We start from the raw sequence: 24,505 nt of genomic DNA, 5'->3' as shown, positions 1-24,505 counted from the left end.
TGAACATAGCCCACACCATTATGGAGCCACTACCCGCTTGCACAGTGCTTTGTTGACAACCTGGATCCATGATTTCGTGGGATCTGCGCCACTCACAAACCCCAGCGTCAGCTCTTACCAACTTAAATTGGCACTCGTCGGATTGCCACACTTCCCAGACGTCACGAGCCCAGGAAGGGCGCTGCAGCCCATGTCGTGCTTTCACCTAAGGCACTCGCATCGGTCGTCAGCTGCCACAGCCCATTAACGCCAAGTTTCGCCGCATTGTCATAATGGGTACGTTCATCGTACGTCCCCCATTCATAACTGTGTATATTTCACGCGGTGTTGCTTGTCTATTAGGGCTGATAATTCTCGACAAACGCCGCTGCTCTCGGACAGTAAGTGAAGGCCTTCGACCACTGCGTTGTCCGTGCTGAGAGGCAATGCCTGATATTCGATATTCTCAACACGCTCCTGCACCGTAGATATCGTAATATTCAATTCCCTAACGATTCCAAGTACGGAATGTCCCCTGCGCGTAGCTCCGACTTCCATTCCTCGTTCAAAGTCTGTTAATTCCCGTCGTGCGGCCATTATCACGTCGGAAAACTTTTCATACGAATCACTGGAGTACAAGTGACAGCTCCACTAATGAAATGCCCTTTTATATCTTGTGTACACGACACCATCGCTATCTGTTCAAATGGCTCTGAGCACTATGGAACTTAGAACTAATTAAACCTAACTAGCCTAAGGACATCACACACATCCATGCCCGAGGCAGGATTCGAACCTGCGACCGTAGCGGTCGCGCGGTTCCAGACTGAAGCGAGCGCCTCGAACCGCTCGGCCACACCGGCCGGCCCGCTATCTGTATACGTGCGTATCACTATCCCATGACAATGATCGAAGCAAACGAAATGAATTAAAATTTGTGCTACGGCCGGGACTCGAACCCGGGTGATCTTGCTTGCTAGGCAGAAATGCTAACCATTATACTACCACAGCACAATAGTGCACATTGCTGCACGAACTACCTAAGGTTAGTGCCCTCCCCAACACAAACTTCAATTAATTTTCCCTTATATATTGTCACTACTGTCAGGGCTCTCCGATATTTGCAATCACCCCAGCATTGGACGTAATGAGTAGTCCTTGTACCATTGGTGATCTTATAGATCTTATAATTAAATATTTCCCTGAGACAGTTAAGTCTCTTTTTTATTATCTACAATAATGATCGAAGCTGCGGCCGGGACTCGAACCCGGGTCTTCTTGCTTGCTTCGATCATTATCGTAGATAATAAAAAAACAGACTTAACTGTCTCAGGGAAACATTTAATAATAAGATCCTTAAGATCACCAAAGGTACAAGGACGACCCATTACGTCCAATGATGGAGTGCTTGCTAATATCGGAGAGCCCTGGCAGTAGTGATAATACATAAGGGAAAATGAATCGAAGTTTGTGTTGGGAAGGGCACGCAGCTAAGTAGTTCGTGCAGCAATGCTGACCATTGTGCTGTGGTAGTGTAACGGTTAGTGTTTCTGCCTAACAAGCAAGATCACCCGGGTTTGAATCCCGGCCGCAGCACAAATTTTAATTCAGTTCGTCTGCTTCGTTCATTGTAGTAGATAATTAAAAAAAAAGTGACTTAAATGTCCCAGGGAAACATTTAATTATAAGAACTATCCTATGACTTTTGCACTTCAGTGTACAGTAATTGTTGTATTAGTTAGAGGTGGATGCTGGCACGGTAGCTCAGGATGTTCGGTCAGAGGGTTAACAGCCCTCTGGAATAAAAAAAAAACTGAGTGAATGGCTCAAAAATGAACTTCAACGGGCGTCAGAGGACGTCCACCACGAACAACTATAACGAACAAAAAAAAACGAACCAAACAAGATCACCCGGGTTTGAATCCCGGCCGCAGCGCAATTTTAATTCAATTCGTCTGCTTCGATCATTATCGTAGATAATTAAAAAAAGCGACTTAAATGTCTCAGGGAAACATTTAATTATAAGAACTATCCCATGACTTTTGCACATCAGTGTATAGTAATTGTTGTATTAGTTGCAGATGGCCTGTGAGAGTCAAAAGTTCATACCGTGTGGGGTCCGGTAACCAACGATAGCGTGAAGTGGCTCCGTGGCGGAAAGGACAGGACACGGACACGGACACGGCGACCCAAATAGCAGCGTTTTCGACGCCTGCCGGAGACAATGTGTGCTGCGCCGCGCAGCTCATCCAACCTTGAAGTCAGTCACGAGCGACGGCCACCCGGCGGGCGCACAATGCCCTGTTGGCTGGCACCTGCTCACCCGCTGCTAACCAGGGGCACAGGTGCCGGCCGGCCGTGTTCTCGCCTTCCAAGTGGTCGGCTGCCTAGCAGACAGGCTGCAGGAGGTGCTCGCCGCATTCCTGGACCGGAAAAGGCACGTCTTACTGTGTGGTCCAAGGCAGCGGGTGTGTTCCCTGCACTTTTATTTCATCAACTCCTTCTTCTGATTTCGTTTCGCCGAGCTGTAGACTACGCCATTTCAAGCGCTTCTTTCTGTAAGCTTTAACTTGCATCTACTATTCTTGTATATTTTTTCAATTCTTGTCTTACCTGTTTTGAACTACAGCTTGTCTACTAACTGCAGGCGTGATCGAAGCGGCAGGCGCGAACTCCGCATCTCAGCAAAGGTGGAGAAACATTCCACTAAACACACTACTCGAATGTCGCTACGTGCATTGCCGGCCGGGGTGACCGAGCGGTTCTAGGTGCAACAGTCTGGAACGGCGCGACCGCTACGGTCGCAGGTTCGAATCCTACCTCGGGCATGGATGTGTGTGATGTCCTTAGGTTAGTTAGGTTTAAGTAGTTCTAAGTTCTAGGGGACTGATGACCATAGTCCCATAGTGTTCAGGGCCATTTGAACCATTTTCGCAACGTGCATTACAGGTAACTGAGTAAACAAACAGGTTCAAATGGCTCTGAGCACTATGGGACTTAACATCTGAGGTCATCAGTCCCCTAGAACGTAGAACTACTGAAACCTAACTAACCTAAGGACATCACACACATCCATGCCCAAGGCAGGATTCGAACCTGCGACCGCAGCGGTCGCGCGGTTCCAGAGTGAAGCGCCTAGAACCTCTCGGCCACAGCGCCGGCGGCTATTAATGAGTGGAACTGGAAAACATGTGATCTACTGGATCACGCCTAATCAATTACATGTAAAAGTAGTCGCGTTACCAACGTATTTTCAATCTGTTGTAGAACGAAAACGTTATGTTTCAGACATGCGTTCCAGTTCAAAATATTATCTACTCACTCCCCTCTACAAGTTCTAGAAGTTTTTAAGGGGAATTTCCGAATACCCTGTATATCTCAGATCGTTGTACAGCAGTATGTAATGTTCATCTACCAGCAATTCGTTCTTCAAGGCATCGACGAGTCCAAAATCTTCTTCGCGATTTTCTCCATTGGCTTTCGACAGTCGCTAACAGAATTAACGCAGCTATTTTACGGCGACCATTTTTAGCTTGCGTTACCATTTTCATAAAGATCTGTGTGGTTTTTGAGCCCAATAAAGTAGACAACGGACGATGCAGAACGCTCAGACCGTAAATCACGTTAACCACCTCATCCCGTGTTCCGGCAGCTCTGTCTCTCGTAAGGCCTGATGCACCTTCCGCATCCACGTCAAAGTTAGGTGCCTCATTCCGTGTGAGGACGGTTGAAGGCTTGGTACGCGGGCGATGGCATGAGCTTCAGAACGACCGGTCCGGGGCTACTGCTAAACACTTGGATCAGTGGCTCTGCCCATACCATGCCTCAGACGTGCCCTCTGTGGCAGCATTCTGTATTATTCCACTGCTATACGTACAGCACCTCCTCTGTATCCATCTATATGTCAGCTGGCGGGAACACTGAAAATATAAAACGCATACTGGCAGTAGCAAGAAAAAGCGTTTCTGGGCGATAAAGAAGTTTCCGTTGGAAGGCCGTACAGTCCAGAATCGGTTTGCCGATCAGGCAAAATCTCCTCGAGCACTGAGGCAACCATCCCACCGACGCTCCAGACTGAAGATACCGCTTTGGTAAAACACCATGTTCTGCTGCGTGAAAAAGTTCGTAACTGCCTGCTACACATTCTCGTCCGACAAGAATCGTCAACCCTTCGAGGCGTGTTTTTGAGAGACTGAGAGCGTGACAACCGCATGGCGAGAGTTCAGGACTATAGGGCGCGTGCTCGAGTATCCCCCACTTCAGTCGGCGTAACTTCTGCATTACGACACTTGCGATATGGGCACGGGTATTATCACGAAGCAGCAGGACCCAGCACGGAACTTGGCACATAATTCCACAATGGTGACTTTTGACAGACTTGCTGCAACTTGCACAGCCTTCATTCGCCGATGGATTTCTACGGTCCGTTAGTTCAGTCATGTTGTGTCAATTTTTCTTCTCCCCAGTTCGATTCACTGCTTCATTAGTTATCCGATGTGTCTATTCTGGAAAGAAACTAATGCTACACTAACATACATTCCGAGTCGCTTAAACGCTAGAGCAACACCGTCAGACGGGAAATTTTTGATCGCCCATTATACAGGGTGTTTATAAATGAATATCGCAGTTTTAATGCTTTATAGTATTTATTGTATTAAACTTATAGTTATAAATGGTATGTCAAATGAAAGAGCAACTCAAACAGTTTTACCAAGAACCTTATAAATGTTCAGTGTGAGCACCATTTGTCACATGCAACACACCAAGTCTATTGCCGAGGGCTTCCCAAACGTTGATAAGTGTGTCTTCAGTGATTGTAGCAACAGCTGCCATGCGGCTTTTTTCCTTTGGGGATTCATCAAGGATCGTGTGTACGTACCTCCGCTACCAGCATACCTCCCTGAATTAAGAAACCAGATTGAAGTAGCTGCTGCTACAGTCACTGAATACACACTTATCAACGTTTGTTAAGAACTCGCCTATGGACTTGATGTGTGCCGTGTGACAAATGGTGCTCACATTTATAAGGTTCCTGGTAAAACTGTTTGAGTTGGTCTTTCATTTGACATGTCATTTATAACATTAAGTTTAATGTAGTAAATATTATAAAGCGTTAAAACCCTGATATTCATTTATAAATACCCTGTACTTATGCTGAATTTAAATAAAGCGGTAAAAAGCGCTTATTGGAGGTACTTGTCTGGAGTGCAGAGTTTTACGGGAGTGAAATGTAGACGATTATCAGTTCATACAAGAAGAGAACACAAGTGTTTGCAATATGGTGTTACAGTATAGACAGATCGGATAGCTAATGAAGTACTGAATCGAACTGGAGAGAAGAAGAATTGACACAACACGACTGAACGAATGGACCGGTAGATAAGACATAGCCGGCCGGAGTGACAGCTGGCGTGATCGAAGCGGCAGGCACGAACTCCGCATCTCAGCAAAGGTGGAGAAACATTCCACTTAACACACTACTCGAATGTCGCTAAGTGCATAGCCGGCCGAGGTGGCCGAGCGATTCTAGGCGCTATAGCCTGAAACCGCGGGACCACAATGGTCGCAGGTTCGAATCCTGCCTAGAGCATGGATGTGTGTGATGTCCTTAGGTTAGTTAGGGTTAAGTAGTTCTAAGTTCTATGGTACTGATGACCTCAGAAGTTAAGTCCCATAGTGTCCAGAGCCATTTGAACCATTTTTGATAAGACATATCCGGAGGCATCAACGGATCGACTATTGAAGGGAAGGGCGAAAGGTAGAAATTGCAGAGGCAAATCATCGATTACAGTAAGCGTGCTGAAATGACTGTAGGTTACAGTAGTATTGCAGAGATGAAGGTGCTTGTACAGGTAACACTATCATTGAGGGCTGCATCAGACCAGTCTTCAGCCTGAAGATCACAACAATAACAACAAATCTAAGCGAGTGTCATTCGAATGTGTTCTGAGCTGAAGATAATCAAACAGACATCACGTTTAGTTTTTATTGATAATCGACTTATATTAAGATATTATTAAGACACTGAAGGATGCAGTGGACAAAACAGCACCTACATGATATCCACGGGAGATGTATATTTGGGAGTCTGCTAAAGCATTTTGACGGACACTCGTCAGCTAGACATAATCAGTCACTAGGTAGTTTAAATCGGGATTACTTTGGTTCAATTTTTGCCCGTTCTTTAATATAAAGGAAGAAAACAAAGGACAGACGCAGAGAGAAAATTTCAAATACATTTTTCTAGTGTTCTCGAAAACGTGCCATCATTTAAAAAAGATATTAAAGAAAATACCTCACTTCTGCTGTTGTAGTATCATAAAGAAATTGGGCCAATGTTACCCACACTTGGGGCTACTTAGACCCACTTAGTTACTACTTCATAAAAAGCGGTAATATAATGTCAGAATAACGTAAGCATAATGAATATCTGTAGAGCGGACATAAAGGAGCATGAGGGACAAAGAAAACACAAAACTTTTCAAGTCAGAAATAGGAAATACTGAACTTCATTCAGAGAATGCTGCACTAAATATGCAAGGGTACAGTATTTCAGCATTCAACTAATTGATTATCAAGTTTCATATTACACTTTGGTAACTATCTGGAAAGGTAATGTATGTTAAGGATTTGTGCAGTATGGATATGATCCTTAATACACAAATAACTGAAGCTCCGGCACTTGAAAATAGCAACGTTCTGTTAGTCTTTATCAAATCCACCCAAGGATAAAATGTCTATCTTGTTGTTCTGGCCATAACAGGACTTCGTCTTTTGTACTACAGTTCACTTCAATACCCTCATGACCAACCACAGCCACAATTTTGGGAAATTCTCTTTGGCGTGTAAAACTTCTGCACTTTGTCCAACTGAAAATTTATCTGTCAACATTTTTTTGTTGCTGGACATAATCTTGCACGTCAGAGAAACTTTCAGAATCACCATCAGATTCTAGTCCACTTTTTCCTCATTTTGGGATTACTTTGCCCGAGCTAAAGTGACCCCACATTTTTAAAAATTGTGCACCATTTTACGGAAGTGTTACAAAAATTATTTCACGAAAGTTACAGTATCTCACCACATTACCTAATATCGACAGAATCCAATATTACACTGGCTTTATTTTTATCTTAACTGATACAAGTCGTCCAGATAGAAGTTATTGGGAATCTAACAGTTGTTAAAATATTTATGATTTACATCATGTTCCGCAACGCTAATGCAATATTACTTCTAGATCGTTCTTTGCAGCCGGCCGAAGTGGCCGTGCGGTTAAAGGCGCTGCAGTCTGGAACCGTAAGCCCGCTACGGTCGCAGGTTCGAATCCTGCCTCGGGCATGGATGTTTGTGATGTCCTTAGGTTAGTTAGGTTTAAGTAGTTCTAAGTTCTAGGGGACTAATGACCTTAGCAGTTGAGTCCCATAGTGCTCAGAGCCATTTGAACCATTTTTTTCGTTCTTTGCGCACTCTAAAAGCCTACTGCCTTGTTCACTCCATGCTAATGAAATAAGTTTCACGGGAAAAAAGGAATTTAAAATTTCTCCGACAAGTGGGGCAAAGTTACCTGCAGAGAATGAAAGTGAAGCTTACGGTACCGCTCACCTTGATCTCAAAGGCTGTGAGTGGTCTCTGTAACGTGTTAACAGGAAACCTGCGTGCCGTATTACGTTTCAGAACTGCGGTCTGCAGAACTAACGACGCACCGAGCGTGGCAGCATGTGTTTCATTTCGGCCACTGCTGAACCTGTCCGCAGATTTGTAGCGGCAAGTGATCCGGAAGGCGCGAGCAAGGTGGCTTTCGGCGGCGGCGGCAGGCGTGTGCGGTCTGCCTGCGGTGCGCGCCCGTCACGGATACTGCCGGCCCGTGCGTCTGGGGCGCGCGCGGATGGTTTTCCAGTCCACTTGCCAGCCGGGTCGGCGCTCGTCCATCTCCGTATCCCGTTTCCAGGAAGACGCAGGACGCTCGGGTTACCTGTAGCTGTTGCTGGCGCCCCGACCCGGAACACGGAGTGACCGCTGGCCGGTGGGCGGTGGGAGGTGGGAGGCCGCCTGCGGTCGCGCGCTAATGTATACTCAAGCACAGCTACGAGTCAACTAGTGGAGGGCTGTGTCATTGATTGCAGTATATCATCCACTGCGATTGAAGATTCCCATAGTTAGAAATGAGAAGGAGCGAACGTGCATGTGCGTTAAAGGTTTTTTTTTGTAGCGAAAATCGCGTTCAAATGTATTTTTTATTGACACGTTTCGACAGGTAAGACTCATTTTCAGATCTTTAAAAATTTTTTGATTGCGCGTCTTGTTCCATTGTGCGTTCATTACTCATGTCATGTTAACAGTTTAAAGGAGAGTACACTGTGAATTTCCCATAGGTTTTGTCAAAAATAAAATTACAGACAGGTTTCTCACAATGAAAAATATACACAGCTAATATGCACTCGTGCCTTATGGAACTTGGCATGTCCACATCTATAGCACTCTAGTACTCTTCCTTGATGCAAGCAAGCAAGAGTCACTTTTTACATTTACTGTGGCATAAATTGAATAAATAGGAAATATATATATATTACACGAGTATGTAATAAAAATGGGGGTTCCTATTTCAAAAAACGCAGTTGATATCCGTTTGACCTATGGCACCGCCATCTAGCGGGCCAACCATAGCGCCATCTGGTTTCCCCCTTCAAGCTAGACGAGTTTCGTTCTTTGTAGTTTTTTTTTTCGTTTGATACTTATTTCGTGAGATATTTGGCCCGGTCACTATCAATGGACCACCCTGTATATAAAAATGAGAAGGATGCAGTTTTATATATATATATATATATATATATATATATATATATATATATATATATACTCCTGGAAATGGAAAAAAGAACACATTGACACCGGTGTGTCAGACCCACCATACTTGCTCCGGACACTGCGAGAGGGCTGTACAAGCAATGATCACACGCACGGCACAGCGGACACACCAGGAACCGCGGTGTTGGCCGTCGAATGGCGCTAGCTGCGCAGCATTTGTGCACCGCCGCCGTCAGTGTCAGCCAGTTTGCCGTGGCATACGGAGCTCCATCGCAGTCTTTAACACTGGTAGCATGCCGCGACAGCGTGGACGTGAACCGTATGTGCAGTTGACGGACTTTGAGCGAGGGCGTATAGTGGGCATGCGGGAGGCCGGGTGGACGTACCGCCGAATTGCTCAACACGTGGGGCGTGAGGTCTCCACAGTACATCGATGTTGTCGCCAGTGGTCGGCGGAAGGTGCACGTGCCCGTCGCCTGGGACCGGACCGCAGCGACGCACGGATGCACGCCAAGACCGTAGGATCCTACGCAGTGCCGTAGGGGACCGCATCGCCACTTCCCCGCAAATTAGGTACACTGTTGCTCCTGGGGTATCGGCGAGGACCATTCGCAACCGTCTCCATGAAGCTGGGCTACGGTCCCGCACACCGTTAGGCCGTCTTCCGCTCACGCCCCAACATCGTGCAGCCCACCTCCAATGGTGTCGCGACAGGCGTGAATGGAGGGACGAATGGAGACGTGTCGTCTTCAGCGATGAGAGTCGCTTCTGCCTTGGTGCCAATGATGGTCGTATGCGTGTTTGGCGCCGTGCAGGTGAGCGCCACAATCAGGACTGCATACGACCGAGGCACACAGGGCCAACACCCGGCATCATGGTGTGGGGAGCGATCTCCTACACTGGCCGTACACCACTGGTGATCGTCGAGGGGACACTGAATAGTGCACGGTACATCCAAACCGTCATCGAACCCATCGTTCTACCATTCCTAGACCGGCAAGGGAACTTGCTGTTCCAACAGGACAATGCACGTCCGCATGTATCCCGAGCCACCCAACGTGCTCTAGAAGGTGTAAGTCAACTACCCTGGCCAGCAAGATCTCCGGATCTGTCCCCCATTGAGCATGTTTGGGACTAGATGAAGCGTCGTCTCACGCGGTCTGCACGTCCAGCACGAACGCTGGTCCAACTGAGGCGCCAGGTGGAAATGGCATGGCAAGCCGTTCCACAGGACTACATCCAGCATCTCTACGATCGTCTCCATGGGAGAATAGCAGCCTGCATTGCTGCGAAAGGTGGATATACACTGTACTAGTGCCGACATTGTGCATGCTCTGTTGCCTGTGTCTATGTGCCTGTGGTTCTGTCAGTGTGATCATGTGATGTATCTGACCCCAGGAATGTGTCAATAAAGTTTCCCCTTCCTGGGACAATGAATTCACGGTGTTCTTATTTCAATTTCCAGGAGTGTATTTTTCAGAGATGTGATCCTCCAAAGAGAGTACAGTTCTCTACCTCAAGCACGAGTTCTCCGGGCGTAGTGTTGGTGTGACCCTTTTTTTTTTTTTTTTTTCCCCTCGACATCCGCAACTACGAGCGCCGGGTGAAGGTAGCCGATTCGTATTCCCACGCACGGTTTCCTCGAGGTGGTACAAAACAGCAGCTGGAATCACGGAGCGGGAGGTAAAAGGTGAGTCGAGGTGAGTGAAAGCAGTGACGCAGTTTTGCTTTGTGAAAGCCCGGCGGCGGCCAGCTCGTGATCGCATGGTCGTCGTGTCGGGCGGCGCCGGCAGGTGCGGCCCCGGCCGCTGCCACTGAAATCCCCAGACACGATTCCCGGCCGCGGCGACGCACAGTGGTTTCAGAGAAAGCTGATGACCCATAACGCCGTAAATCGCAGTTCCACACCACGAGCAAAATTTTCCGGTCCATATCCTTTTACTAGAATTCGATTAGGTGGTAGTGTTTGTATGGAAATTCAGAGGTTGATAGTCAACAGTTACAGTCAGTGCTGGGTCGTCATACATTATACGAGGTTTGTCCGGAAAATACGTATAAAAGTTGAATAATGTCTATGTTCCAAGTTGCAGTCACCGCCAGGTGGGACTACTGCTGTAATCAATCCCATCAACGCTCAGTTCGAGTCAGAGCACTCTGCGTGACGGTGGGAGTGTGCGGCAGCTTGTCGACAGTTACCCTTTCTCACCTGCTGTCGGCATGGAGCTCTCTCTGATTGAGGAACAGCGCGTCAACATCAAGTTTCTTGCAAAGCTAGGCAAGAATGGCCGTGAGATTTTTGAGTGTTTGAAACAGGTTTACGGAGACAATTCTCTGAAGGAACCAACCGTGAACAAGTGGTTAAAAAGGTTCCGGGATGTCCGAGAAGAATTGAACGTTGACCCTCGCCCAGGACGCCCGTCGACATCGAGTTCCGATGCAAATGTTGAACGAATTCGGGCTTGTGTTCTTCAAAATGGTTCAAATGGCTCTGAGCACTATGGGACTTAACATCTACGGTCATGAGTCCCCTAGAACTTAGAACTACTTAAACCTAACTAACCTAAGGACATCACACAACACCCAGTCATCACGAGGCAGAGAAAATCCCTGACCCCGCCGGGAATCGAACCCGGGAACTCGGGCGCGGGAAGCGAGAACGCCACCGCACGAGCACGAGCTGCGGACAACTGAACAACATCACAACTGAAGACTTTCAGCAATGTTATCAACAGTGGAAACGGCGTTGGCAGAAGTGTATCGCGTCTCAGGGCGAGTACTTTGAAGGAGACCATATTGTAATACCTGAATAATTGTAAAATAAAGTTATTATACAACTTTTATACGTATTTTCCGGACAAACCTCGTACACTGAAGCGGCAAAGACACTGGTATAGACACTCGTATTCAGATACAGAGATATGTAAACAGGCAGAATACGACGCTGCGGTCGGCAACGCCTAAATAAGACATGCTACGGTCGCAGGTTCGAATCCTGCCTCGGGCATGGATGTGTGTGATGTCCTTAGGTTAGTTAGGTTTAATTACTTCTAAGTTCTAGGCGACTGATGACCTCAGAAGTTAAGTCGCATAGTGCTCAGAGCCAATTGAACCTAAATAAGACAACAAGTGTCTGGTGCAGTTGTTAGATCGGTTACTGATGTTACAATGGCAGGTTATCAAGATTTAAGTGAGTTTGAACGTGGTGTTATAGTCGGCGCACGAGCGACGGGTGACAGAATTTCCGAGGTAGCGATGAAGTGGGGATTTTTCCTTACAACCATTTCACGAGTGTACCGGGAATACCAGGAATCCGCTAAAACATCAAATCTCCGACATCGCTACGGCCGGAAAAAGATCCTGCAAGAACGCGACCAATGAAGACTGAAGAGAATCGATCAACGTGGTAGAAATGCAACCCTTCCGCAAACTGTTGCAGGTTTCAGTGCTGGGCCATCAACAAGTGTCATCCTGCGAACCATTCAGCGAAACCTCGTGGATATGGACTTTCTCAGCCGAAGGCCCAATCGTGTACCGTTGATGACTGCACGACACAAAGCTTCACGCTTCGCCTGGGCCCGTCAACCTCGACATTGGACTGTTGACGATTGGAAACATGTTGCCTGATCGAACGTGTCTCGTTTCAAATTGTATCGAACGGATGAACGTGTACGGGTATGGAGAAAACCTCATGAAACCATGGACCCTGCATGTCAGCAGGGGACTGTTCGAGCTGGTGGAGGCTCTGTAATGGTGTGGGGCGTTTTCAATTAAGGTGATACGGGACCCCTAATATATGTAGATGCGACTCTGACAGGTGACACGTACTTAAGTATCCTGTCTGATCACATGCACCCATTCATGTTCATTGTGTATTCCGACGGACATGGGGAATTCCAGCAGGGCAATGCGACATGCTACACGTTCAGAACTGCTACAGAGTGGCTCCAGGAATACTCTTCTTACTTTAAACACTTCCGCTGGCCACCAAACTCCCCCAAAATGAACGTTATTGAGCGGATCTGTGATGCAACGTGCTGTTTAGAAGAGATCTCCACCTCCTCGTACTCTTACGGATTTATGGTTCAAATGGTTCTGAGCACTATGGGACTCAACTGCTTTGGTCATCAGTCCCCCAGAACTTAGAACTACTTAAACCTAACTAACCTAAGGACATCACATACACCCATGCCCGAGACAGGATTCGAACCTGCGACCGTAGCAGCAGCGCGGCTCCGGACTGGAGCGGCTAGAACCGCACGGCCACCGCGGCCGGCTACGGATTTATGGAGTGCCTTGCAGGATTCACGACGTCACTTCCCTCCAGCACTACTTCAGACGTAAGTCGAGTCCATGCCACGTCGTGCCGCGGTACTTCTGCGTGCTCGCGGGGCCCCGCAAGATATTAGGCAGACATACCAATTTCTTTGGCTCTTCAGTGTAGGACGTACCAATAGAATAAAATGGTTCAAATGGCTCTGAGCACTATGGGACCTAACATCTGAGATCATCAGTCCCCTAGAACTTAGAACTACTTAAACCTAACTAACTGACCTAAGGACAGCACAAACATCCATGCCCGAGACAGGGTTCGAACCTGCGACCGTGGCGGTCGCGCGGTTCCAGACTGAAGGCCTAGAACCGCTTGGCCACACCGGCCTGCACCGATAGAATATTCCAGATCAAAGTCAAGTAAATCCTTCAGAAATACGTAAAATAACAGTGCCAAACGTTGTCCGGTTTAAATCCAGTGAACAGTCAGGTCACAAAAGGCATAAGCGAGTAGCAAAGTGACTTCGTTAGCAGTAAGAAAACAGAGCAACGGAAGAGGAATTTGCCAATCTCTACACTGATCTGACAGACGACGGAGCAAAGTATTACAAATATTTCAGAATGCAAGAAAATTCATTCAGCTTATTACGAACAAGTAGGAAGCTCTTCTGAAATAGGGAAATACGCACTCGAGAAAAGCCATCACACCAAGAGAACATCTCTCCGTTTGCTTGTTGTTAAGTGTATGTGATATGAGTAACACAAACTTTGACAGCTTATTGGTATTCAAAAATATGAAATAGCATTATAATTATTGTCTACTGCTAATAGTCTTGAGTGTTTTCTTCTGTTTCGCGTTATTCCGATTCATTACCGCTACAACCATCTGTGAAATCTTGGTTTGTTATATCTCATCTGTCTACCTTTTCAGATATTTGGGCCCGGGAGATTCGCTAAATACGATTTCATATAGTTAACGCATGTGGCGTAGTACGGTTCCCAATATCGTACGAGTAACCCCCACGACCATTACTGATAATATGATGGGCTAACTGATGGCTACTCCGTCATAAGAAATGTAAAAAAACATCGACGAGGTTATTACGAAATGGGGCATTTTTCCAAAATTTATAGGAGCTTTGGATGGGAAACACGTTTCTATTCAGGCTCCTTCGTACACCGTACCACTATTCTTTTATTGCATAAAGACATTCTCCACAACTTTGCTGCTTCTTGTAGACACGGGGCATAAGGAGAGGAAATGTTACAGCTATAGCCAATACTCTCAAACAATAATCGTTTACGTAGCTATTTTTACTCACTGACGTAAAATTAGAAATTTACACGTATGTATTTGCCAGTTCTTTTAATTTCCGCACCTATTCTATTCCAGAGTGTGCTCGTCAACTCTGTGTCCATGTATTTGGGATTGCAGGGATCGTACAACCCAGTTGAGAATTTGTTCAAAAGTTTTTCGTCATTCATATTTATGACGATAAATTACTACTCGACAACACAGCACCTGACCGTGCCACAGCCGTGAGGTGAGAAAATATCAGCCGCAAGAAATACAGCGATAACGGTCCGGCGTTGGCGGGATCACGGTTTGCACTGTCACGGTCACCGTAACGCCACGGGCGAGCGTGAAGACTGCCCTTTAAATTCCTAGAACGATCCCTTCAAACACGTCGGCAGTGTAACGGGACGGTCACGGCACTGTCACATCACTGGCGTGTGTGAACCGGCCTAAAGAAAGCAGGAACTGAAGTGTCTTGCAGGTGCTCTTTGGCTGATCATCGGAAAACTGTGGTCCCCTTCCCATGTTCGGGGTTGTCAAAAAAATCATTAGGTAATTGCATTTTTCATGCACCATTTGCACGATAAATCGTAATGATATGGCACAGGTCATTTTAGAGTCAAATAATAGATTAATTTGTATTAGAGGCTGATTAATAAGCTCACTGTTTTTATTTTACTGTAGAACATAAATAGTGTACCTGTTATTCAGCCTTAAACATGGAATTTTTCTGCCAATAAGTAACGAAAAAATCCATAAATAAGATTATTTTCTAAATATGGTTACATGCTGAGGTTTTTTTGTGTTAAATGTACAGATGTAATTTAGTAATTCCTACTAATCATCTTTCACATTACAGTAACAGAAATTCTTCGACGGAATAGGATTTTCAAATTTTGCTTTGCACTCTGTCAGAAACTTTATATCATCGGGTAAGAGATCAAAAACTTTAGCTGTAGCGTTATTCACCCGTTTTCGTGCTAAGGACGAGTGTTTGTTTGAGGTTTACGGGCGCTAAACAGCGTGGTCATCAGCGCCCAACTAAGGACGACCTTAATGTGGAATGGGGCTAGTAAACGCCTTTTTTCTTCTGGTATTGTGATTATGTACTCATCGTTCCTTTTGAACTGCAGTGAATTATTTACAACAAACTTCACTAGGGAAAAAATATGCCTTGAGGCAGCAGTCAAAAAGCCTAACTGCTTAAACAAATATCTATGAAATGATCGTGGGTGAGAATATATTATTCTTGCGGCACATCTCTGAGCAACTGACACTTTTTTCCATGCGTCATTGTTCAATAAAAACCTGCAGAATATGTCAACTTGGTAATTCATCTCCCCCTAAGGTTTGCAATAAATCTAAGCGCAAATTTGTCTGAACTGATTTGTTTTAGGAATTCCAGAACGTACTTCTTCCAGTTTACATTCTCATCAGTACGTACATCTAAAAATTTTTAAGGTTTTACCCTGTTTATAATTTACCCATTATGTGTTCATTTATCTTTGATGCTGTACCTATAGATATACAGAAGCAAATCTGTTGCGTCGTTTTGAAACAGAGTGAGACCGTTCGTAGAAAACCAGTCAATGATACTTTTGAGAACATTGTTTACCATGTCTTATGTCGCTGCATGTATGCCTCCATTACGATCATCATACTGATCGTTAGTGGACAAACTGCTATATCTCTGTCACCCGACAGTCCATACTGTGCAGTCTGCTATGAACGACTAGTCCAGTGGTCAGTTGGAGGCACGAGTGGGCCATCATATGGCAGGTGTGTCAAACCCTAGAGAGAATCCGCCACGTGGGTATTTGCAAGATACTACAAATCGTGCTGTGTGTTCAGTCGCTGCTCACCTACATCGTAATTTGGTGGCCTGGCTGTTTACTGGATTTCAACTGGACTACATTTTATATTGTTGTTCTACATATTATTGACGTATTAGCCTGACTCTGAACTACCTGGAGTATTCTCTTGGTTTGTTCTATATTGATTTACGGCCCTACACTGACTGTAACAATCGACTGTCAGTGATTACAGAGTATCATATTATCTGTCTAATAAAGAATAAAGAGTGTGTTGCACTTAAGCAAGTGCAATTCAAGTGTCAGTGATATTGAATTGGAAGTTCAAATGCTCGTATATCAACCTCAAAAAACACGACACATAAACAAAATACGCTGCCTGACAAAGGAAGTGATTCATCTACAAGAAGAGGAGGAAATTAAATGAAACGTCAGCGTTCGGGAGAGTGTGAGATCTCATGTCGGTCATTACAAAATCGAGTTAAACGGAAAAGGACTTGGCAGTATGACGTCGCACTTCCACTGGCTTGGACCCATTGACTGATTCGGTTGGGAAGGGTCACATGGAGCCTTTGTACTCTTTCCTGGGGAACGTTGGCTCATAACTGCTGGAACTGATCGTTTGTATTTTGGGTGCTGGCACTGGGACAGATTTGACAACCGAGTTGGTTCCAGACATGTTTTATTGGGGACAGATGAGGGACCTAGGTGGCCACGGACATAACATCACGCCGACATTTCATAGACTCGTGCAATGTGTGGACGACCAACGTCCTGTAGAAAAGTGGCACCACGATATTTTCATATGAGAAGTAACACATGAAGACGCAGAAGGTTCGGCGAGTACTGTTGTGTCGTCAGAGTTCCCTCAACCGCTACCAGCCGTGACCTGAAGTCATTTCCAAAGGTTCCCCACACCACTGCGCCTCTCTAAAACGCTAAAAAAATGTGACCTTTCCCAGATAGTCCTAACAATTACCGAGCGAGATGGCGCTGCGTTTAGCACACTGGCACTCAGTAGGACGATGGTTCAATCCCGTGTCCGGCCATCCTGATTTAGGTTTTAGTTTTTCCCTAAATCGCTTCAGGCAAATGCCGGGATGGTTTCTTTGACAGGGCACTTTCCCCAAACCAGCCCAACCCAACTTAACAATTGACATCCAGTTTCCTTACTGACATCTTTTTCCAAAATATTGGAAAAAATAATGTGCTCAAGAGTAGTCGCACACTCAGGTGGAAACAGTTTTCTTAGCATATCAAACTTTGGATTCCAGAAGGGCTGCTCAACTGAGTGTGCTTTTTATACGTTCACTCATCAAACAGTACAACCTTTAAATAATAATATATAGCCAGTTGGTATTTTTTGTGATCTTTCCAAGGCGTTCGATTGTGTAAATCATGTCACCCTATTCGAAAAATTCAAGTATGATTGATGGTTGTACCAACTGGTGGTCTGAATCATACTTAACAGAGTGCAAAAGGTTATGCTGAATAATTCAGACAGTGTCGGAAAGGTAGAAAATTTTACTGACTGAAAAAAAAAAACACAAAGGGAATCCTATAGGGTTCACTCTTATTTCTTATATATGTCCGCGACCTCCCACTTATCTTTCAACAAGAAAAATCAGTTCATTTTGCGGGCGGTATTAGCGCTATAATAAATTCCATTAAAGAGAAAGCAACACAGGAATTCTTAAGTGGTTCTCTGAAATGGAGTCTCCCTAAATTTTGAAAAAACACACTACATTCAGTTCAGCTACTTTTTTTCTTGTTATAACTGCTAATCTGGAAACAAACGCATCAATCCCTTGATATATTTTGCGTTCTTCGGTAACTCACCGCTTAGGAAGGAAGTATGGGTTGCAGAAAAGCGAGCAGTAAGAATAAAGTGCGATGTTCACCCTCGGAACTCCTCAAGGAACTAGACATTTTAATTGCGCCGTCAGAGTACATATATTCGATAGTGAAATTCATCATAAATATCACAATTTGAGAAGAGCAACGATATCCGTACCTACAACACTAGAGGGAAAGATGATCTATATTATCCATTGTTAGAGGAGTATGTGACTCCGAAAGGAGCTAATTATGGAGGAACAAACCTTTTTGATCATTTGCCCGATAACGTAAAATGTCTGAAAGGTAGCGAAGTAAATTTTAAATCCAAATTCAAATCATTTCCCCTGGCAACTCCTTTTATCCCATTCATGAATTTCTATTTTAAACAAGTAGCCAGTTAAAAGAAAAGCGTGACTGAGTGAGCAAGACTAAAAATAATGATGTGTTCATTGTTATTAACAATAATTATGTATACATAGCCTGTAAACTGAACTAACAAACTAACCAACTTACCAGATCGCCTCAATATTCGCCGTCGGCGGTCACCCACATTAGTTCAGAACCGCGAAGCATCTTCGAACTCGTTGCGACGCCATTCATCAGCAGTCCCTGCTTCCCTGTCACGGCACCATTCCAGACACAGCCCGCACAGTGTGACTGTTGCTATTCTCCGACCAATGGTGCGGAATGACAGAATGTTGCACGGGCTCCAATACTTGTTCTCGGATAGCAGGCAGAGATGTCAAGGAGTTACGATGTACTTGGTGCAGTATACGGCTATTCCCCCTGTAGTGGTCTGACATAGTCACCGGAACTTCGACGACGAATGTCCCTGCCGTCATGTTCCCAAGTAGTGCAGCATCGTCACATTGGAATGTCTCACAAATATTGAAAATGTACGATTTGTCTAGCCAGTCATATGGAAACCAGAGTGAGGTCCTTTCCTAACTCCGTCAGATAACCCTGTCTCATGCGAGTACGCAGCATCTCTGGGTCTTTCAGTGATCACAGAGCATCTGCCGCTGTTCTTATATGCCCAGAAAGCCTGTTAAAATTCTAAACACGAAGAACAATAATGCACTTTCGTAATCATTCTACCCGTCAAAAAGAACTGCAACTCTAATCGTTTACCTAATCATCCACATGCCCGCTGATGGAGTGTATGTGTATGATGTTGCGTTGACCTCCGACCAATCTTTTGGATGCTTCACTTTTTCGTCAGCCTGTGTGGTAGCAGTAGGAACGATATTTCCAAGATTTTCAGGCAGGAGCAGCCTACGAATTTCTTCCCCCTAGGTTATTTTGATCCTTGTGACGGCAGGAAGAGCATTCAGTGCAAAGTTAAAATAAGTTGATTGCGAAATCATGATCTGATGGAATCCACCAGACAAGAAGTGATCAACGGACAATGACAAGAAACTGGGGGAGGACGAAAAGGAAAGAGGTGAAAAATCTGATGAGGAACAAAAGTGATAAACAAAAACCTAACGATGTCAAAAATGTTCCTAAGGAAGGTCATGCGTAACGCATTCAACGAATTCGAAAGTAAAAATTTTATCTACCGACTTGGTAGAAAGCCGTAAGAAGTTTTGCTCTTACGTTAACTCAGCAAACGAATCTAAGCCATCTGTCCAGACACACTGGGACCATCATAACACTGAAATAATGGCACAATGGCCGGAAAACTATACGTCTTTTTCCAAAACTGTTTCGCAAAGGAAGACTGCATTGCAGTTCCTCCTTTAAACCGTCGCATGAACGTCAGGATGACAGATATCGTATTAACTGATCATGGGGCAGAAAAGCAACTGAAATCACTCAACCGAGGAAAGGACACTGGACCTGACAGGATACCATTTCGATTCTATACAGATCACGCGAAAGAAGTTGCTCGTCTTTAACAGCGGTGTACCGTAATCTCTGTAGGAGACATGGACACATCCCAACTAATGGTTGAAAAGAAACGCGGTCATTCCTGTTATCAAGAAAGATCGTTGAGCAGACCGACAAAACTGTAGGCCAATCTCTCTGAAGTCGGTCTGTTGTAGAATTTTTGATCTTCTTTTATGGTCCCTTGTTTGTACATTTCTTCAAGTGGTTCAAATGGCTCTGAGCACTATGGGACTTAACATCTGAGGTCATCAGTCCCCTAGACTTAGAACTAATTAAACCTTATTAACCTAAGGACATCACACACATCCATGCCCGAGGCAGGATTCGAACCTGCGACCGTAGCAGCAGTGCGGTTCCGGACTGAAGCGCCTAGAACCGCTCGGCCACAACGGCCGGTTTGTACATTTCTGATGACCGAAAATCTCCTCCGCTGGACTCGACATGGATTCCGAAAACAACGATCGTTTAAAAGCCAGCTGGCTCTGTTCGTCCACGACGCCCAAAACGCGGTATTTGCAGGCGCCCATGTAGGTGAGGTGTTCCTTGACTTCCGGAAGGTGTTCGATACAGTTCGCACTGCCGCCTAATGAACGAAGCGGGAGCGTACGGAATACTGGGCAGTTGTGTGACTGGACAGAAAAGTTTCTAGGAAGTGGAATACAGAATGTCGTTCTCAACGGAGAGAAGTTCTCACACTCAAAATTAACTTCGAGAGTGCCCCAATGGAGTGTTGAAGGACCATTGCTTTTCGCCCTTAGATAAATGACTAGTAGATAATGTCGGAAGTTGTATGGGGCTTTCCGCGGATGATGTTGTGTACAGAGGAATCCCAACGCCTGCAAACTGTAGCGAAATGTAGGAAGACCTACAGATGATCGACACTTGGTGCAGGGAGTGGCAATTAACCCACAACACAAACCGATGTAACGTATTGCGTGTACATGGACATTAAGATCCATTGCTGTATGACTACACTATTGCAGAACAAATACCGCAAGCAGCGTCTAGGAACGCGCGAACGGAATGATCTAAAATGGAGCGACTACCTAAAATTAACCGCCGGATTGAGATTCATTGCAAAAATCTTCAGGAACTGTAGTCCATTAACAAGGGAAGTAGATTACAAAACACTCGTTCTACCATTGCTTTAATATTTCTTTTCAGTGTGGGATCTGTACGAGATAGGATTAATAGATGAAACAGAAAGAAGAGCATATCGTTTCGTTATAGGCTCATGAAGTAATTGAGGAACTTCACGGAGATGCTCAGCGGCGCGATGTTTGAGGCGCCATTCACGGATTGCGTGACTCCTCCAGCCAGAGATTCGAGTCCTTCCTAAGTTAGTTTAAGTAGTGTGTAAGTCTAGGGACCGATGACCTCAGCAGTTTGGTCCCTTAGGAATTAACACACATGTGGAAGATGTTTCGGTTACTTACAATGAAAATAAAAAAAACAACCTGCACTGGAGCCTAATGGCGCGGATTCTTCATTGTAAGTAACCGAAACATCTTCCATTTAATAATAATAATTTGTTTACATCACTTAAATCGTCGTGAGGCACAATTACGATTAAAAGAACGTTGTCTCACATCTTGTTTTGGTTGTAGGGCATCACCACCCCAAGGAAATTTCGTCAGAAGGGAAAATAAAACTCAGAATGTAATGTAAAACATGAACTAGCCGGCTGAAGATAAACTTACCGGTTCAAACCGGTAACGGCGCTACTTAAGTAAATAAATAGCATTATAAAAAGCGGCTAGTTGCTGTAATCTTCTGTGTTTGAGTCAAACAGTATTTTCTACACAGCCACGGGCTCAATATGTCAGTCTTTGACAAAATAGTAGAACGAGATGTTCCTGAACGGAATCATAACTGGTGATGAGTCGAGGATTTACAATTAAGGTATTGTTCACAATGGGTCGGGAAAGGTCCTCCAAGACCAAAAAAGGCTCGTCAGGTCAGGTCAAATATCAAAGTCCGCTGATAGGTTTCTTCGACTTTGAATGATCAGTTCGTCACGAATTTGTGCCACAGGGACAAACTGTTAATCGATGGTACTATCGGGACGTGTTGCGACGCCTGCGAGAAAATGTGAGAAGGAAACGGCCTGAAACGTGGCGAGACAACTCATGGCTCTTGCATCACGATAACGCACGCGCACGTTCAACCCTATTGGTGAACGACTATCGCTCAAAAAACGAAAACACCGTGATGCCTCATCCACCGTACTCTAGAGACCTGGCCCCTACGGAATTTTTTATTTTCAAAGTTGAAAATCCCGTTGAAAGGACGAAAAATTGAAATGAGCGTACGGTATGGTGGGCCGGGAGTCCCCCATTCAGGAAAGTTCGGCCGTCGGGGGCAAGTACTTATTGCATTCGACGCCACATTGGACGACTTGCGCGTCGGAGATGGGGATGAAATGACGATGAGGGCAACACAACACCGAGTCTCTGAGCGGAGAAAATCTCCTGCCCAGCTAAGAATCGAACCCGAGCCCCTTGGCGTGGAATTCCACCGCGCTGACTACTCAGCTAACGAGGGCGCTCTGAAAGGACGAAGATTTGCAACGATAGACAATATAAAAGAAAATACGCAGACGGCGCTTCGCGCGGTGCAGAAAGACCCGTACCAAGACTGCTTGTGGAAGTGAAAACGGCGTTGGGAGCGATGTATCAATTGTGGAGGAGAGTATTCCGAAGGAGACCATGTACAATAAGTAAAAGGTAAGTGTAGATAAATTTTGTATGTAAGGTTCCGGAATTTTTTGAACAGATCTCGTATCCCATACTGTCAAGCAACTATCGCTGTCGCGGTAAGAACCACATGTCTATTACAGTTCAAGAGAAATGATGTCATCAACAATGAGAAGCTTGAAAAAAAATGTCGCATCATGCATGACGTTTAAATTTATTACTTCTGTGCTTCTAAATCTATTCGCAATTAATTTCTCAGACACTATCCAAGTGTACCACTGAACGTAGCTGGAAAACTATATCCTTGGATGACACATACATGAGGAGATATGACGACATAGAGAATGAGATGCGTGAAAAAATGCATATCATGCACGAAGTCTTAAAACACTTATTCTTTACTACTAAGACACTCCCACAGTCGAGTGAACCTAAAAAAATCTCTGACACCCGGCAGTGCTATTGACAGCTTTCAAATGCGAAGTTCAAACGGCAGTAGGCGAAAACAGTAGCCACTAAGGAGGAATGAAGAGACGTTGCATAGAGACCTTTACAAAATCACGTTGTAAACAGGCGAAGCAGCTGAGCAAGTTCATTTTTTGGCAAAATGAGTACACAGGCAATTCTGAACTTGTCAGATACTTATTTATAGTTAGGTTTTCTTTTATTGTAGCATAATTGCGTGCAATTTTTTTTTGTCTGAGGAATAAAACTTCGCGAAAGATGTCTATAAAATATTAGCCTCGAAAGCAAAGTTATGGGGCCCGAACATGCAGTTCGGTACACAGATTTGTTTTTTATATTTATTGTTTGTGTTTGGCACTTAGAAGTGGGGAAAAACGATCTGTTAAACCCTATAACGGTATTTTAGTTTTGAATAGCAGGTGTTTTAAAGTATTTGTTTGGTGTCGTTTGTAACAGGTGCTTTTGGTGTTTAGTAATAACTGGTTAAAAAAACTGAAATAGCAGCAGTGTTACAATTTGCCGATTTTAAACACCCTTTTTCTAAAGAGCGAGTAATTTTTATTCGTAAAATTCGCATTGTTTTCAAATATTGAGTTGTTGTAGAAAATGGATGCCGACAGAAACGAGTAACAGACACATGGCATAACAATTAATACAGCAATCCAAAGACAATGGTATACAGCATTCCAGAGACAATAATGTGCCAATTAGTTTATGGCATGGCCTGTTAGATATGTACATGCAGTGCACAGGACTTGCCCCGTCTGGCTTGTATGGTAGTTTCTCACTGTCGTCGTCAGCATTAGCCGTGTTGCAGAATCGCACTATCCCTAATCTGTAAGTATTTTATGAAGTGATGTACAACGCTCTATTTGCTTTATAAACGGTGAGGGGGGTGGGGTGGGGGAACAGACACAGCCAGAACCAAATTGTGACACAGTATATGGAGAAAACGTAAACCTTCACAGTTCATTCATATTTTACAATAAAAATAGAAAGCAGCTGCTCTGCTGCCTGTGTCTATATAACATGCCTTCACTGCTTGCAGCTCTTAAAAACAGAGTAATTAACACGAAAAAAACCAGCCACCTAACGCTTCTCGAGGAAAGTAGCGAACTGTGGATAAGGTAAGTTTTCTTTTCAAAAAATGGCTCCGAAAACTGTGGGACTTAACATCTGAGGTCTTCAGTCACCTAGAACTTAGAATTACTCAAACCTAACTAACGTAAGGGCGTCACACACATCCATGCCCGATTCAGGATTCGAGCTTGCGACCGTAGCGGTCGCGCGGTTCCATACTGAAGCGCCTAGAAGCGCTCGGCCAGAACGGCCGGCAAAATTTCTTTTACTCGAATATTTAATTTAGTATTTTGATTCTGTGTATCTTGGAGTTGAGGTAGTCAAAATATTTCCAATCATTTTTCAATTTCTGTGTTAGTTATAGAAAGTAA

General features: G+C 44.8%; 1 non-coding gene across 1 annotated transcript; it reads right to left on the bottom strand.

Annotated features, from left to right (window-relative positions):
* Positions 1 to 917: 917 nt before the first annotated feature.
* Positions 918 to 990, bottom strand: Trnaa-agc (transfer RNA alanine (anticodon AGC)). Its single transcript has one exon. It is a non-coding gene; the product is annotated as a tRNA-Ala (tRNA).
* Between the last annotated feature and the right edge of the window lie 23,515 nt (positions 991 to 24,505).

The sequence above is a fragment of the Schistocerca serialis genome, chromosome 6, assembly GCF_023864345.2.
Source record: "Schistocerca serialis cubense isolate TAMUIC-IGC-003099 chromosome 6, iqSchSeri2.2, whole genome shotgun sequence".
NCBI classification, from domain to species: domain Eukaryota; kingdom Metazoa; phylum Arthropoda; class Insecta; order Orthoptera; family Acrididae; genus Schistocerca; species Schistocerca serialis.
The sequence above is the reverse complement of the archived record's forward strand: the minus strand, read 5'-3'. Positions and strand labels throughout refer to the sequence as shown.